The 12,178-nt window shown below is 39.8% G+C and overlaps 1 protein-coding gene and 1 long non-coding RNA gene across 6 annotated transcripts in view; one reads left to right on the forward strand and one right to left on the reverse strand.

Annotated features, from left to right (window-relative positions):
• Positions 1–10,316, reverse strand: part of LOC122202675 — a 28,359-nt gene extending 18,043 nt beyond the window's left edge. Inside the window, exons 1-2 of the long non-coding RNA XR_006194789.1 lie at positions 9,744–10,316; positions 9,572–9,646 (exon numbers count right to left, since the gene is read on the reverse strand). This is a non-coding gene — a long non-coding RNA (uncharacterized LOC122202675). The remainder of the gene's footprint in view (positions 1–9,571; positions 9,647–9,743) is intronic.
• The window catches only part of KAT6B (lysine acetyltransferase 6B), a 201,213-nt gene that overhangs the window by 56,436 nt on the left and 132,599 nt on the right, over positions 1–12,178 (forward strand). The gene's annotated exons all lie outside the window — the stretch shown is intronic.

Genomic DNA, 12,178 nt, shown 5'->3' on the forward strand with positions numbered 1-12,178 from the left:
CAGAATTTTATCATAGTGAAATTTATAAACCAAAAGGGAACAAATATTTACACTTGCAACTTCATGTCAACATTGCCCTGAAAATGTAAATGTATCTCCCATGTTTCTACTACAGCAGTAGAAAAATAAGCTTCAACTTCTTAGGAGCATGTCTGCTCTGTTATGTAGGGAATGTGGAAGATACATAGAAGTGTTCTTTCTTCGTGACTGGCATTAGTTTTTTTCACACAAAGACTTGTTTTATTAAAAGCTAATCTATATTTCTTTTTCTTTCTTTCTTTCTTTCTTTCTTTCTTTCTTTCTTTCTTTCTTTCTTTCTTTTTGTAGTACTATTTCTTAGGCATCTTTAAGTACCAAGGCAGAGTTTTATTTTGAGGAGTTATTGCTTTTGTAGTTACCATAAAGAATTATTTCTCAATTTAAGTAGACCTTTTTTATTCCAAGGCAAAATTAAGCCAACCACAAGGGTTTCTGGGAACAGAATAATGCCGAGGTTTCGTGTGTCAATATGAGCAGCCTAATACTTTACAAAGGAAGATTTTATTTATTTACTTAGTTATTTATGTTTTTTATTTTGAGAGAGAGAGCGCGCGTGCATGAACTGGGGAGGGGTGGAGAGAGAGAATCCCAAGCAGGCTCTGCACTGTCAGCATGGGGCTCCATCTCATGAACCACAAGATTATGACCTGAGCTAAAATCAGGAGTTGGATGCTTTACCGACTGAATTACCCAGGCACCCCTACAAAGGAACATTTTAAGTGATGCTTAAATAATAATGGTTTAAAGATCTCAACTGAAATGAAAAAGCTTATTAAAATGTATTGAAATAATTTAGAAAAGGGGGGATGATTTTGCCAAGATTTCGGAGAGGACTAATTTTTTTTCAAGGTTTTACTACAGTTTTGATTGAGCTGCATTAAATGATTCAGTCTAATTTCATCTATTACATGTAGTTATACTATTCCTGCATCCCAAAATGATTTTAGGTCACTTAGGTCATTAAAATATTTTTTATATAATAATCTGTTTTTCAGAGCATCAAAAATAATTAAGATGAAAGAACAAGATCAACCCTGTGTCTAGAATGAATAATTTAGTTCTAAATATCCTAGAAGCTAAGGAGAAAGTTGGGGTTTTTAAGATTTTCCTTGTCAGATAGGGAAGCATAGAAGTTTGAGAAGAAAGAATTTTTTCCCTGCTTTTTCTGAATTTAAGGACAATTTATTTTGGATTCTAATCCTATATAGTCAACAATGAGTAATACCATTGACAGTCTTTCTTCCCACTCCTCTCTCCTCTTCCCCCAAAGGGAAACACCTGATTGTAAAAATAATGCATGCATACTGTTTATATTAAAAGAAAAATTTCAGACAAGTCAGAAATACATGTATTGAAATTTTCTTGAATGATACTATTTCTCAATTCACAGAAATGGGTGGCATTACATCATAACTAAATGGAGATGCTTTGTGTGTGTGTGTGTGTGTTTTTAAGACTTTTTAATATTTATTTTTTGAGAGAGAGAGCATGAACCGAGCATGAGCCGGGGAGGGGCAGAGAGAGTGCGAGAGAGAGGGAGACATAGGATCTGAAGCAGGCTCCAGGCTCTGAGCTGTCAGTAGAGAGCCTGACGCGGGGCTCGAACTCACAGGCCATGAGATCATAACCTGAGCCAAAGTTGGACACTAAACTAAGTGAACCACTCAGGTGCCCGTGTTTTTTGTTTTTAATTTTAACTAGGCCCCACACCCAACATGGAGCTCAACTCATACCCTTAAATGAAGAGTCCCATGCTCTACTGACTAAGCCAGCCAGGTGCCCTGGTGGAAACATTCTTGTGAGGCACTTTGATGATAATAAGTTTAGCATTTATTGGGCACCTCAGATTTGCCTGTACTAGGAATATAGAAATGAGTAAGACACCACTCTTTACCTTAAGAAACTCCAGGATTAGTGGGGTTCACTTAACTCATCAGGTAAGTGACTCATCAGATATTTCATATTCGCTGAGTACCTAATATGGATATAGTACATAGTGGTCAACAGGGTCTAGTAAGGTTTATCAGTAACTAACCATACAACTTATGCTAATGTTGTGTCTTGAGTGCCTGGGTTTGTAGGGAACAAATTACCTTGAGAGCAGAAAAAGAATTTTGTTTTGTTGGGGAAGACTTTCCCCAGAGGGAGGAACTTTTAGGTTGCAAGTTAGTATCACAGGGTACCAGATAGCCCAGAAATGGGGAGGGCGTTCTAGGCAGAGGGAATAGCAAGCCGAGTTTTGGAGGTGTGATCAGACCGTGTCTATGACCAGTGCTAAGTAGCAGATGGCCAAACACAGTGTATGGCTCAGGAAGTGTGTTGGGAAATGAAGCTGTGAAAAGATGGTAGAGTTGTGTCCAGCAAAAAGAAAAAAAATTGGATCTTAATTTGTAAATAGACTTAAAAAATTTTTTTGTGTGTGTATTTATTTTTGAGAGAGAGACACACACAGAGTATGAGCAGGGGAAGGGCAGAGAGAGAGAGAGGGAGACACAGAGTCTAAAGCGGGCTCCAGGCTCTGTCAGCACCGGATTCCTATGTGGGGCTGGAATTCACTAACCATGAGATCATGACCTGAGCCCAAGTTGGACGGAGACTTAACCGACTGAGCCACCCAGGCACCCCTGTAAATAGGCTTTTAAGGCAGAGGAGGAAGGATTTATATTTTAGGTACAACACAGGTGGAAGAGCGGAACATTGATTGTGGGGTGGAAAGATTAGAGGCATGGATTGAGATGCTAAGTGAGGTAAGAACAGCATCTGTGTGGGTTGAGAGGATGAATCAAAATGCAGAGACATTTCTAATCTAAGTCATGTGCTCTGAGAGCCAGGAGTCTGTGAAGGATGATGGTTGCAGAGGAGAGAACAGGGAATACAGACCTTCAAGGATTAGCCTAGGAAGTGGGCCTGTTCATTATTACTGTGTATTCTGAGCAGTTTTACTTTTCATTTTGTTTCCTTTAAGTAATAATTGTATGAGTAAATATCTTTTTTTTTTTTTTTTAATACAAAAACTGCTCCCTCTTAGCTTATTCTGGGGATCGAGCCCACGATGTTGGTGTTCCTGCCACATCCTACCTAACTGAGCTAACTAGCCACCAAGCATCTAGCCCTCTATATTAGTAAGTATCTTTTTTTAAAATTTTTTAAATGTTTATTTATTTTTGAGAGAGAGAGTGGAGAGAGAGGAAGACACAGAATCTGAAGCAGGCTCCAGGCTCTGGTCTGTCTCCACAGACCCCGACATGGGGCTCAAACCCACGAACTGTGAGATTATGACCTGAGCCAAAGTTGGATACCCAACTGACTGAGCCACCCAGGTGCCCCTATATTAGTAAATATATTAACAGAAAGGTTACCTTTTGGGGGTACCTGGGTGGCTCTGTCGGTTAAGTGTCTGTCTCTTGGTTTCAGCTCAGGTCATGATCTCACAACTCGAGTTTGAGTCCTGCGTGGGGCTGTGTGATATCAGCACAGAGCCTGCCTGGGATTCTCTGTCTCCCTTTCTCTCTGCCCCTCCCCTGTTCACATTCTCTCTCTAAATAAAATAAATAAATAAATATTTAAAAAATAAAATAATTAACATTAAGAAATTTCACTTTTATCCACAGGATACCTGATTATCTAATACATATAAATTTTTAAGTCTTTAAGAGTAAAGCCTCTTTATAATAAAATCAAACTTGTTTGAAAAATATTTTTTTAAAAGAAACCATCATAAAGATGCATGTGCCACTGTGTGGCCTCGAATTACCCTCTCCTCATTTAGGCAGATGTTGCAAGTTTTAGGACATCCTAGCCCATTCCCCATAGCCCTGGGGCAGAGGCAGGGGCAGTCTTCAGGCTGATACTGGATTTGGATACTGGCTCCTCCACCTTCAAACTACGTGACTTTGGGTCTTTCACTTTATCTTGGAGCCATAGTCTTCTCATCTGCCAAGTGGAAAGATTAGTATCTTTTGAAGCTTTAAAAGAAAAAGCATTTGTTGGTTCAAATTGGAACATATCTAAGAAAACTGGCTGACACTTTGAAGAGGCCAGTTTGAGGTTGTAGACTTGACATTCACACCTATTTCATGACCATGGAAAACAAACTATTCACATTTCAGCTTTTTAAAAATGACCCAGCTGTATACCCAGCAAACACCCCTAACCCATGTCTGGCCCAAGCCTTATTCATCCCTGAGCTCTTTTTTTTTTTTAAACCTCCTTGGTAAAATATACATACCTGCTGTAAAAAAAAAAAAAAAAAAAAAAAAAAAAAAGAGAGAGAGAGAACTGTTTGCTCTTTTAAGTTCTTTTCCATGACTATCTTTAGGTCTGGAATAGCCAGACCTCTTAAGAGGTAGCTGCCTCTTAAGAAGTCTCACAGATAATGTAAGTTAGGGATATGCCCACCTCAAATAATGGAGAGCTTCAGTGGAGACTGAACATGTGGGAGTTCTTTGTCTCTTGCAGCAGTCGTGGGGAGTAACTCCGAGGCTGGCACAGCCAGCTGCCTGTACTGCCACAGTGTCATCCAGACCCAGGGCCCGTGCATGTCTCCCCTTCACCATCTTTAGCATAGAGGTTTTCCTCATGTTCTTAGAAGTAATTTCGTGTCTAGGCATCACTTCTCTATTCTAGCAGGAAACAGAGGGAATGGGCCAAGGGTAACAGCAAAAGATTTCTCTTGGTGAGGCTTTTCCTTCTTATCAGGAAATGAGGGAACCCCTTTCCCACCAGGGGCTTCTGCTTATATTCCATTAACCTGAGCTGAGTCACATGGCTATCCGTAGTGCAGGTAGTCACGGAGGTCAAGAAGTTAGCTTTCCAGTCTTCTTGGTTAGAAATGCAAAGGAGAAGGTGGTGGGAATGGGTTTGTTTGTATCAGTCTACACAGTAGCTGCTCTTCTTAGGGCAACATTATCTTACAGTTACCCATGTCTGGGTCTTATCTAGGATGACCAGTGTCCTGGTTTGCCTGGGACTGAGATTTCCTGGAATGCAGGACTTTGTGTGCTATAACCTGGACAGTCCTAGGAAAACCAGGATGATTGTTACCCCAGTCCTTTCATATTCTCTTTGGCAAATGTATCATCTCTTGAGGATGGAGCCACCTTGACTAGGCTTACAAAGACTGAAAAGCAGCTTAATAATTTAATTTAAAAAATTTAATAACATAGGATAGTAACTTAATTATAAATTATACAAAATAATGACTAAACTATTAAATAATAATTCACAATGAGAAATAAGTGATATTGAATCAGTGGAGCATATTGGAAGAAGAACTTCATGGAGCTGCCTAATGCATGTGAGATTTTGACCAGGTATCTTAGAGCTGCAGTGTTGCCCAACTCTAGCGGGGCTCTGATCACAGCAGCCTGGGATTAATTCTGTAATATTTTTTAGTAATTGACAGATTACACCAAAAAGAATTGTATGTTATCTCAGGCAGGGTGTATGTGTGAAACTCTGTTACAGGCATGCACTAGCTAGCACACATGTAGGGGTGGAGTATTAGACATCAGAGGGTCTCCTGACACTGAGCTTTCTGCTGAGGTTGACCTTGAAAGCAGTCTTAATGGGGCACATGGGTGGCTCACTCAGTTAAGCATCTGACTTCGGCTCAGGTCATGATCTCATGGTTCGTGGGTTCAAGTCCCACATCGGGCTCTATCCTGACAGCTCAGAGCCTGGAGCCTGCTTTGGATTCTGTTCTCCCTCTCTCTCTGCCCCTCTCCTGCTTGCACTCTGTCTCTCGCTCTCAAAAATAAATATTAAAAAAAAAAAAAAAGAGAAAAAAGCAGTCTTAATGTAGACCCTTGGTGGGTGACACGGTTGGGAGAATAGGATCAGAAAGAACCTTTTTTCCCCCTCCTCTACCCCTCTGCCTGAAGCTGAGATCTGGTCTGGATGGATGTATCTGCCGGCTGCAGGAATCCGGATCCTCCTCCTCTTCACTTCATTTAGAACTGGAGCCCTGCCCCTTCTTCAAGATTTCCTCTGCTCTCCTCCCTTCCCTGTTTGAACAGATTCCTCTTATTTCTCCTCTTACTAGGAGAAATAGGAATCTGGCTCACTGCCTCTTTTCCTTCACTTCATTATAAAACTGTGTGATGCATATTTTATATTTTCTTGCATGTTTGACTTTCAGTTAATATTTAACGATAATTTCATTCTGTAGACATCCTCTTATCTGATATCTTGGAACTCGTCCCTGTACCTCTTAATTCTAGCCTCTGATGATAAAGTTTTGTGGGGGTTGGGGGGGGGGGAAGTGTGCTATTTAGACATATTCTCTTATTAGTGAGGTATTACTTAGTATGTGACTAATGCTATGCGTCTGTAACCAGTTGTTGTTCCACCCCGTGAGTCCTGACGTAATTTAGAAAGAATTCTTTCTTTGTTAAAGACCTTTTCTACGTGGGCCACATGTTTACAGACCTATTTCGTAGTAATTTGTGGTTTTTTAGGTATGTCAATAGAGATGCTGTAGCAGTATGCCTGGATTCTGTTAGATAAACATTTTGTAAGATTGCTTACTTTAAAAAACTGTCTTTGTTTAAAAAGTTAATTTCTTCTCTAATGTCTTAGTAAAGAAATTTTTTAGTAAATCTGATAAATTCTAGTTAAAACATTTTGTTTTTAGTATTTTAAGCCTTTTAACATTTTGTTTTTTAATATTGTAAACCTTGAAACCTCTTGAAGGTTGATATATTACTACTTTTTTTTGTCTGCATACTTTCTTTTGAATTTTAAGAAATCTGTACTAGAATCTGTAACATGCTTAAAATATACTTTTGATGATCATATGGGTTTTTATTACAAACAGCTAAATAAAATTTTCAATGAATGATAGTGTACATATGGTAATATATTTCTCATAATTTATATGCTATTGGGAGAGTGACTCACGAACTGTTTTCTCTTGAGTTCCTGAGAGTTTATAAAAAGATTACAAACAATTGGCGACGGAATTGAAATAGTGAATGTGTAAGGTGGAAGGGAAAAATATTTCTCATTTGTTCCTCTCTTACCTTGATGAAATTTTTACCACTTAAAATTTTCCAGTAAATTCAAGGTCAGTACATGAGTCTAATATGGTTGTACCCATCATGGTCTAAGGATTTCCTGTCTTGTCACACGACATGTGTGTTCCCAGAGGAGAAAATACAGTTTGATTCCATGATGATAAATAGCAGTTCAAGGACACTGGAGTCAGGTAGAAAAGGATGATCACTGTTTGAGGACTATGAGGTAGTATGAAGGGGAAAGGAAGGGATGAAAGGGATGACATCACTAAGCTCCCAATTGTTGGTCACCGCTAATAACTCTAGCTGCCCTTCTGGCAATATTTGAGGCATATATTTCCTTTGACCTTTACATTAGTAGGATGTCATAGGCCTTAGGATCCAGCATAAACCTGAGCTGAAAACAAATTGGAGTTGTTTGTGACTTGCTAGAGTTGTCCTTAAGGTAGAGCACATCTCTGTGAGAACTAGCGAATGACCCTGGCCAATTAAAGCTCAGTTTATTAGACAGTGTCATGGACAACCCAATGAGAACACACAAATACTTAGAAACATGTGTAAAATTCAGACTCCTAATGCACTGTTTTATACCTTGACACTCCTGGATAAGTTATCTTGGTTTTTACCCCCAGGCTTCCCCTTCTGTACATCGTTATCCACCTGGGTTTTGATTTATTTTTCATTGTGCACTTATTATCCCTCTCATTGCCTCACTCTGGGGGAGAAACTTTTTCATTGCAGTGTGATGTAACTTTGCTGCCTGGGACTTTTAACTTGAAAGTCTTAATGTCCTAGAAGTCTACAAAAGAAATAGATCCTTTTTCTTTTACTCCCTATATGTGTGTTTTATCTTTTAAGGAATGTTGGCATTTACTGAGGAGTGGGGTGGGGGATGCCCCAGGTAGAGGCTTTGTTTTCATTCACAGTTTCTTAACATACTCATGGCAACCTTGCTCCTAACTTCAGATTTTGAGTTCTTAGAGGACTTGGATGTTTTGGGTTTGTATGCATACATTTTGAAATCCCTGGGTTGAAAATTTCCTAGATGTTTGCACCCTCTACTCAACCTAGGACATTAAGGGTTATATACAAATTAGCCCCCTAAATGACCATTAACTAGAAATGTTATCTGTCCAAAGAAAGGATTCATGTGACTCCAAGTATGCGTTACCCTCTACATAGCATATTAATTTTGGCAACAGAGATAGATGAGAATTTTGCTGCGTTTAAATTTTTCATTGTGATGAGACAAATCTATTATAATAAAAGCTCTACTCATCAGTGAGAGTGTTTCCTTCTGTTGTTTTAATTAAAGGAGCAGTGTATTTTTAAATTTAATTATGGCACTTTGATGATCTGATACTGGCTTCAAGCTAAGAGTTCTTTAGGTTTCCAAGATTTATGATGCATCTAGAGCAGAGCTGATCAAAAGAATGACAGAAATCTTCAATGTCTGCACTGTTCAACAAGATAGCCACATGTGGCTGTTGGGCACTTAAAATGTGGCTAGTGAGACTGAGGAATTAAATTTCAAATTTTCTTTAAAATTAGAATTTAAGGGGTGCCTGGGTGGCTCAGTCAGTTAAGTTTCTGGCTCTTGATTTCCACTCAGGTCATGATCTCACAGTTGTGAGATCGAGCCCTGTGTTGGGCTCTGTGCTGACAGGGCAGAGCCTGCTTCAGAGTCTCTCTCTGCCCCTTTTCCTGCTATCTCTCTCTCTCAAAATAAATAAACACTAAAAAATAAAATTAGAATTTAGTCACACATGGTTAGTGGTTACCATATTAGATAGCACAGATCTAGAGCATGTAGAAAATGTCCATTTAGTATAATGGCATCTTGGGCTTTCAAGTTTCCTTATTTTTGGTTGGGAAGTTGAGGCAGGTTAAATTTGAAATTGATAATGGATAGTATTGCTCTTAGCCATAGGGAAAGACTTCTTTAATGAAGATGTGAGTTTATCAGACTTAAATATATTAGAAGTGAACTTTTTTAAGAAGGTAAATATTCATTCCAAAAATAATTCCAGTATAATTAATTGAACAAATATTTCCTGTGTATAAAGAATCATACTAACTCTGGAGGTCAGAGGTGAGTGGAACTTAGGTGGTCCCCTCAAGGAGCTTTCTATTTGAGTTTCCGAGAGGCTTTGATAGGCCAAAGGGTGAGCTCTATCCTTGAGCACAGAATGCCTCGTGGGGCATTATCATCAGGATTTGTCCTCAGTGCTTTGCAGGAGGACAGGATCCATAACAGTACGAAGAGGAACTGTTTATATCTGGGAATATAGAGTTTCGTATCAACTCTGACATACAAGATTAATTTTGTTTGAGAGAGGGTTGAGGTAGGATTGGGATTTCTTCAGGTGTGCAAGAAGTCCTGCTGAGTTCCAGATGTGTTTGAGCAGGCCCTTCGGGTCTTCTCCACTTCTGGGAGATGGACTTTCCCAGGACTCTGGAATGCTGGAGGAAGGGACATTGGACATGGACCCTTCCCCACCCATGCGCCCCCTTACCTAGGTGAGGAGGAATTCTTGATAATGCTGAGTTTGGCTCAACAACCAAGAGTGTCTAATGGAGGTAAATATTCCCTTAAACAGAAATACAGAGATTGTTAGACAAGCCAGATTTTTAAAAGTCACAGTAAGAATCCAGTTTTTTTCCCCCTCCCAACTGGCAAGACCCTACCTGAGTTCACTTTGCTGTGCTCTTAGTTGCAAACCCAAGGGCGAAGGAAAAGCCACAGAAAAACAGGTTGCATCTACTGCTACTGAACAGCCACCTTACATGCTCTGTGTTTTTAGCTAAATAAATCATGAACTTATAGCAGAGAAGTGTATGTTCCCACCAGTCTATGACCCATCTACAACCCTGTGCTTCCCACTGAGCCACTAACCAGAGCTCACTGAACACTGCTTGGAGTCAGGGAACTCGGAACCCAACTGTCCTGGGCCCTCTTTCTGGCAGTTGGGTGAGTTGTGAGGGCCTGAAGGGTGAAGCTCAGACAGGCTGGAGCAGTAGGTTATAGATTAAGAAAGGGAGACTGTGTAAACAGTGGTGAGCTGGACACAGAGGAATTATTGATCTGATCTTATGGTGCAGATGGAGAAGGAGAAGAGCCCTCCTTTTCCCCTCTGCTCCCTGGAACAGGGGACTTGTGTCACGTGGACTGTGTCTTGGCGGCTGGGCCTGTCAGGATCAAGTCAGCAGAGTTACCCAATGCTCTGGGGTTTGTTTTTGCCAGGTCAGGGATACAGTAGTTCTGCAGGCAGTCTCTTATATCTGAGACTGAGAGAAAATGGGGAGATGGGTTAACAGTCTTCACACGAGTGACCAGACACTATTGGCTCAGGATCTCAGCCATGAATAGTGGGATGCTTGCCTCTCTGTGTGCTTGGTCCTTGGTGTCTGGCCTTGAGCCATGATGTCAGCCTGGCTAGGCTGGCACATGTAGCCTGGAATGGGTTGGCGCACATTGCCTGGAATGGGTTAGGCTTCTGCTTCAGACAGTAAGGAAGGGAACTGGCTAGTCCTTCCTGAAATAGTGCCCACAGGCTGGCAGAGCACTGACTGGCACCTGCCCCTTTCAGAGGTGGGCTGGGGATAATTGTAGAAATTTTCCAGTGTATGGGTTGTGAGAGTACCCCAAGCACTGTCAGGCCAGAACATCAGTGGAGCTTGCAAAGAATGGGTTAACTATTAGAAGAAAATATTTCCAAAAGTAAGGTAATCCCAAGTACAGATGAGAAAAGATGGGTAAATTTGACTTTTTAAAGATTTGGAATGTCTGTATCACTAAAGACAAAAATGCAAATATAATTAAAAGATAAATGGGAGACTGGGAGAAAATAGGCCATGTGTAATAGACAAAGGATAAATACAGAGAATATAAGGAGCCTTCTGCAAAACAATGCGATATTATTTTCTCCCATTAGATTGGCAGAAATTAAAAAGATTAATAATCTGTTTTGATAACTGAGGAAAATGGGTATCATTTATATATGGTGAATGTATTTGTTCAGACCTTTTTGGGAGGGCAGCTTGGCACTATTTATGTAAATAAGGCCAGGTATCTTTGATTCAGTAATTCTGTGTCTAGCAATATACACATGTGTACACTCTCATCCCATCATTGTTAGTAATAGTTAAAATATGGAATAATTAAATACATGGTGGTATAGCCAGCATATGGAATATTATGCAACACCTAAAAAAAATGTAGATTGGTAGGCAGCTGATGTGGGAAACTCCCCCTGATATATTTTTACTGAGAAAAATAAATTATAGAAATACCACATTCATGTAAAAAAAAAACTTGCAAAACTAGATATATTTCTATATGTATTGTATTTTATAGATTCTGTATGTGTTGTGCATATGAAATCTCTGTATAAAATCATTTCAATTCAATCCATGCTTTTCATGGATTCTAAAGCATGTTTTTCACATGTCAACATTTCTAAAATCAGTATATCTAACAAGTGGTGGCATGGTTTAATAGTTAACTTTTTTTCTTTCTTGGTGAAGCATAATGTATATTCTAAGTGATAAGATTAGATTTAGTGGCCAACGATACATAAATGCATTGATAAAGGACTCTTAGGAAGGACTGAGATGGGATTGAGGAGATGTCAATAGACACTTGACTTCACCTGTATCATATGTATTATTTGAAAAAAAATTTTTTAACAGTGAAAATGAATTCCCTTCTCTGAGCCATATCTCTCTACCTCTGACCTTATACTTGATACTGAGCTTCCTCTGAGAACTTTAAGGCCCAGACAGCTAAGAGATTGTTCAGCTCCATTAAAAAGCTAAGTAGCTTTAAGATTCAATGAGAGAGAATTGTGTGCTGAGGTCCAAGGGGGAACAAGACTCTAGAGCCCAGGGCCAGTGCTCCATCTTAACCTCCACTGTCTATGTGAAGAGGCTGAAGGTTTCAATCTACAAGGTGGTGCCTGGTTAGCCAGGGGTAATTACTGCAGGGTTCCCCATCTACCTATTGGGGCTTCCCTCTGGCAAACCCAGTCGGTGGTATCCCATCCACTGTTTGGATGAGGAAATTGTATGGTGAGGCAGAAGATAGGCCAAACGAAGGAGCATTACCAACGACATTGAAAGGA

The sequence above is a fragment of the Panthera leo genome, chromosome D2 (genome assembly GCF_018350215.1).
Source record: "Panthera leo isolate Ple1 chromosome D2, P.leo_Ple1_pat1.1, whole genome shotgun sequence".
Classification (NCBI taxonomy): Eukaryota; Metazoa; Chordata; class Mammalia; order Carnivora; family Felidae; genus Panthera; species Panthera leo.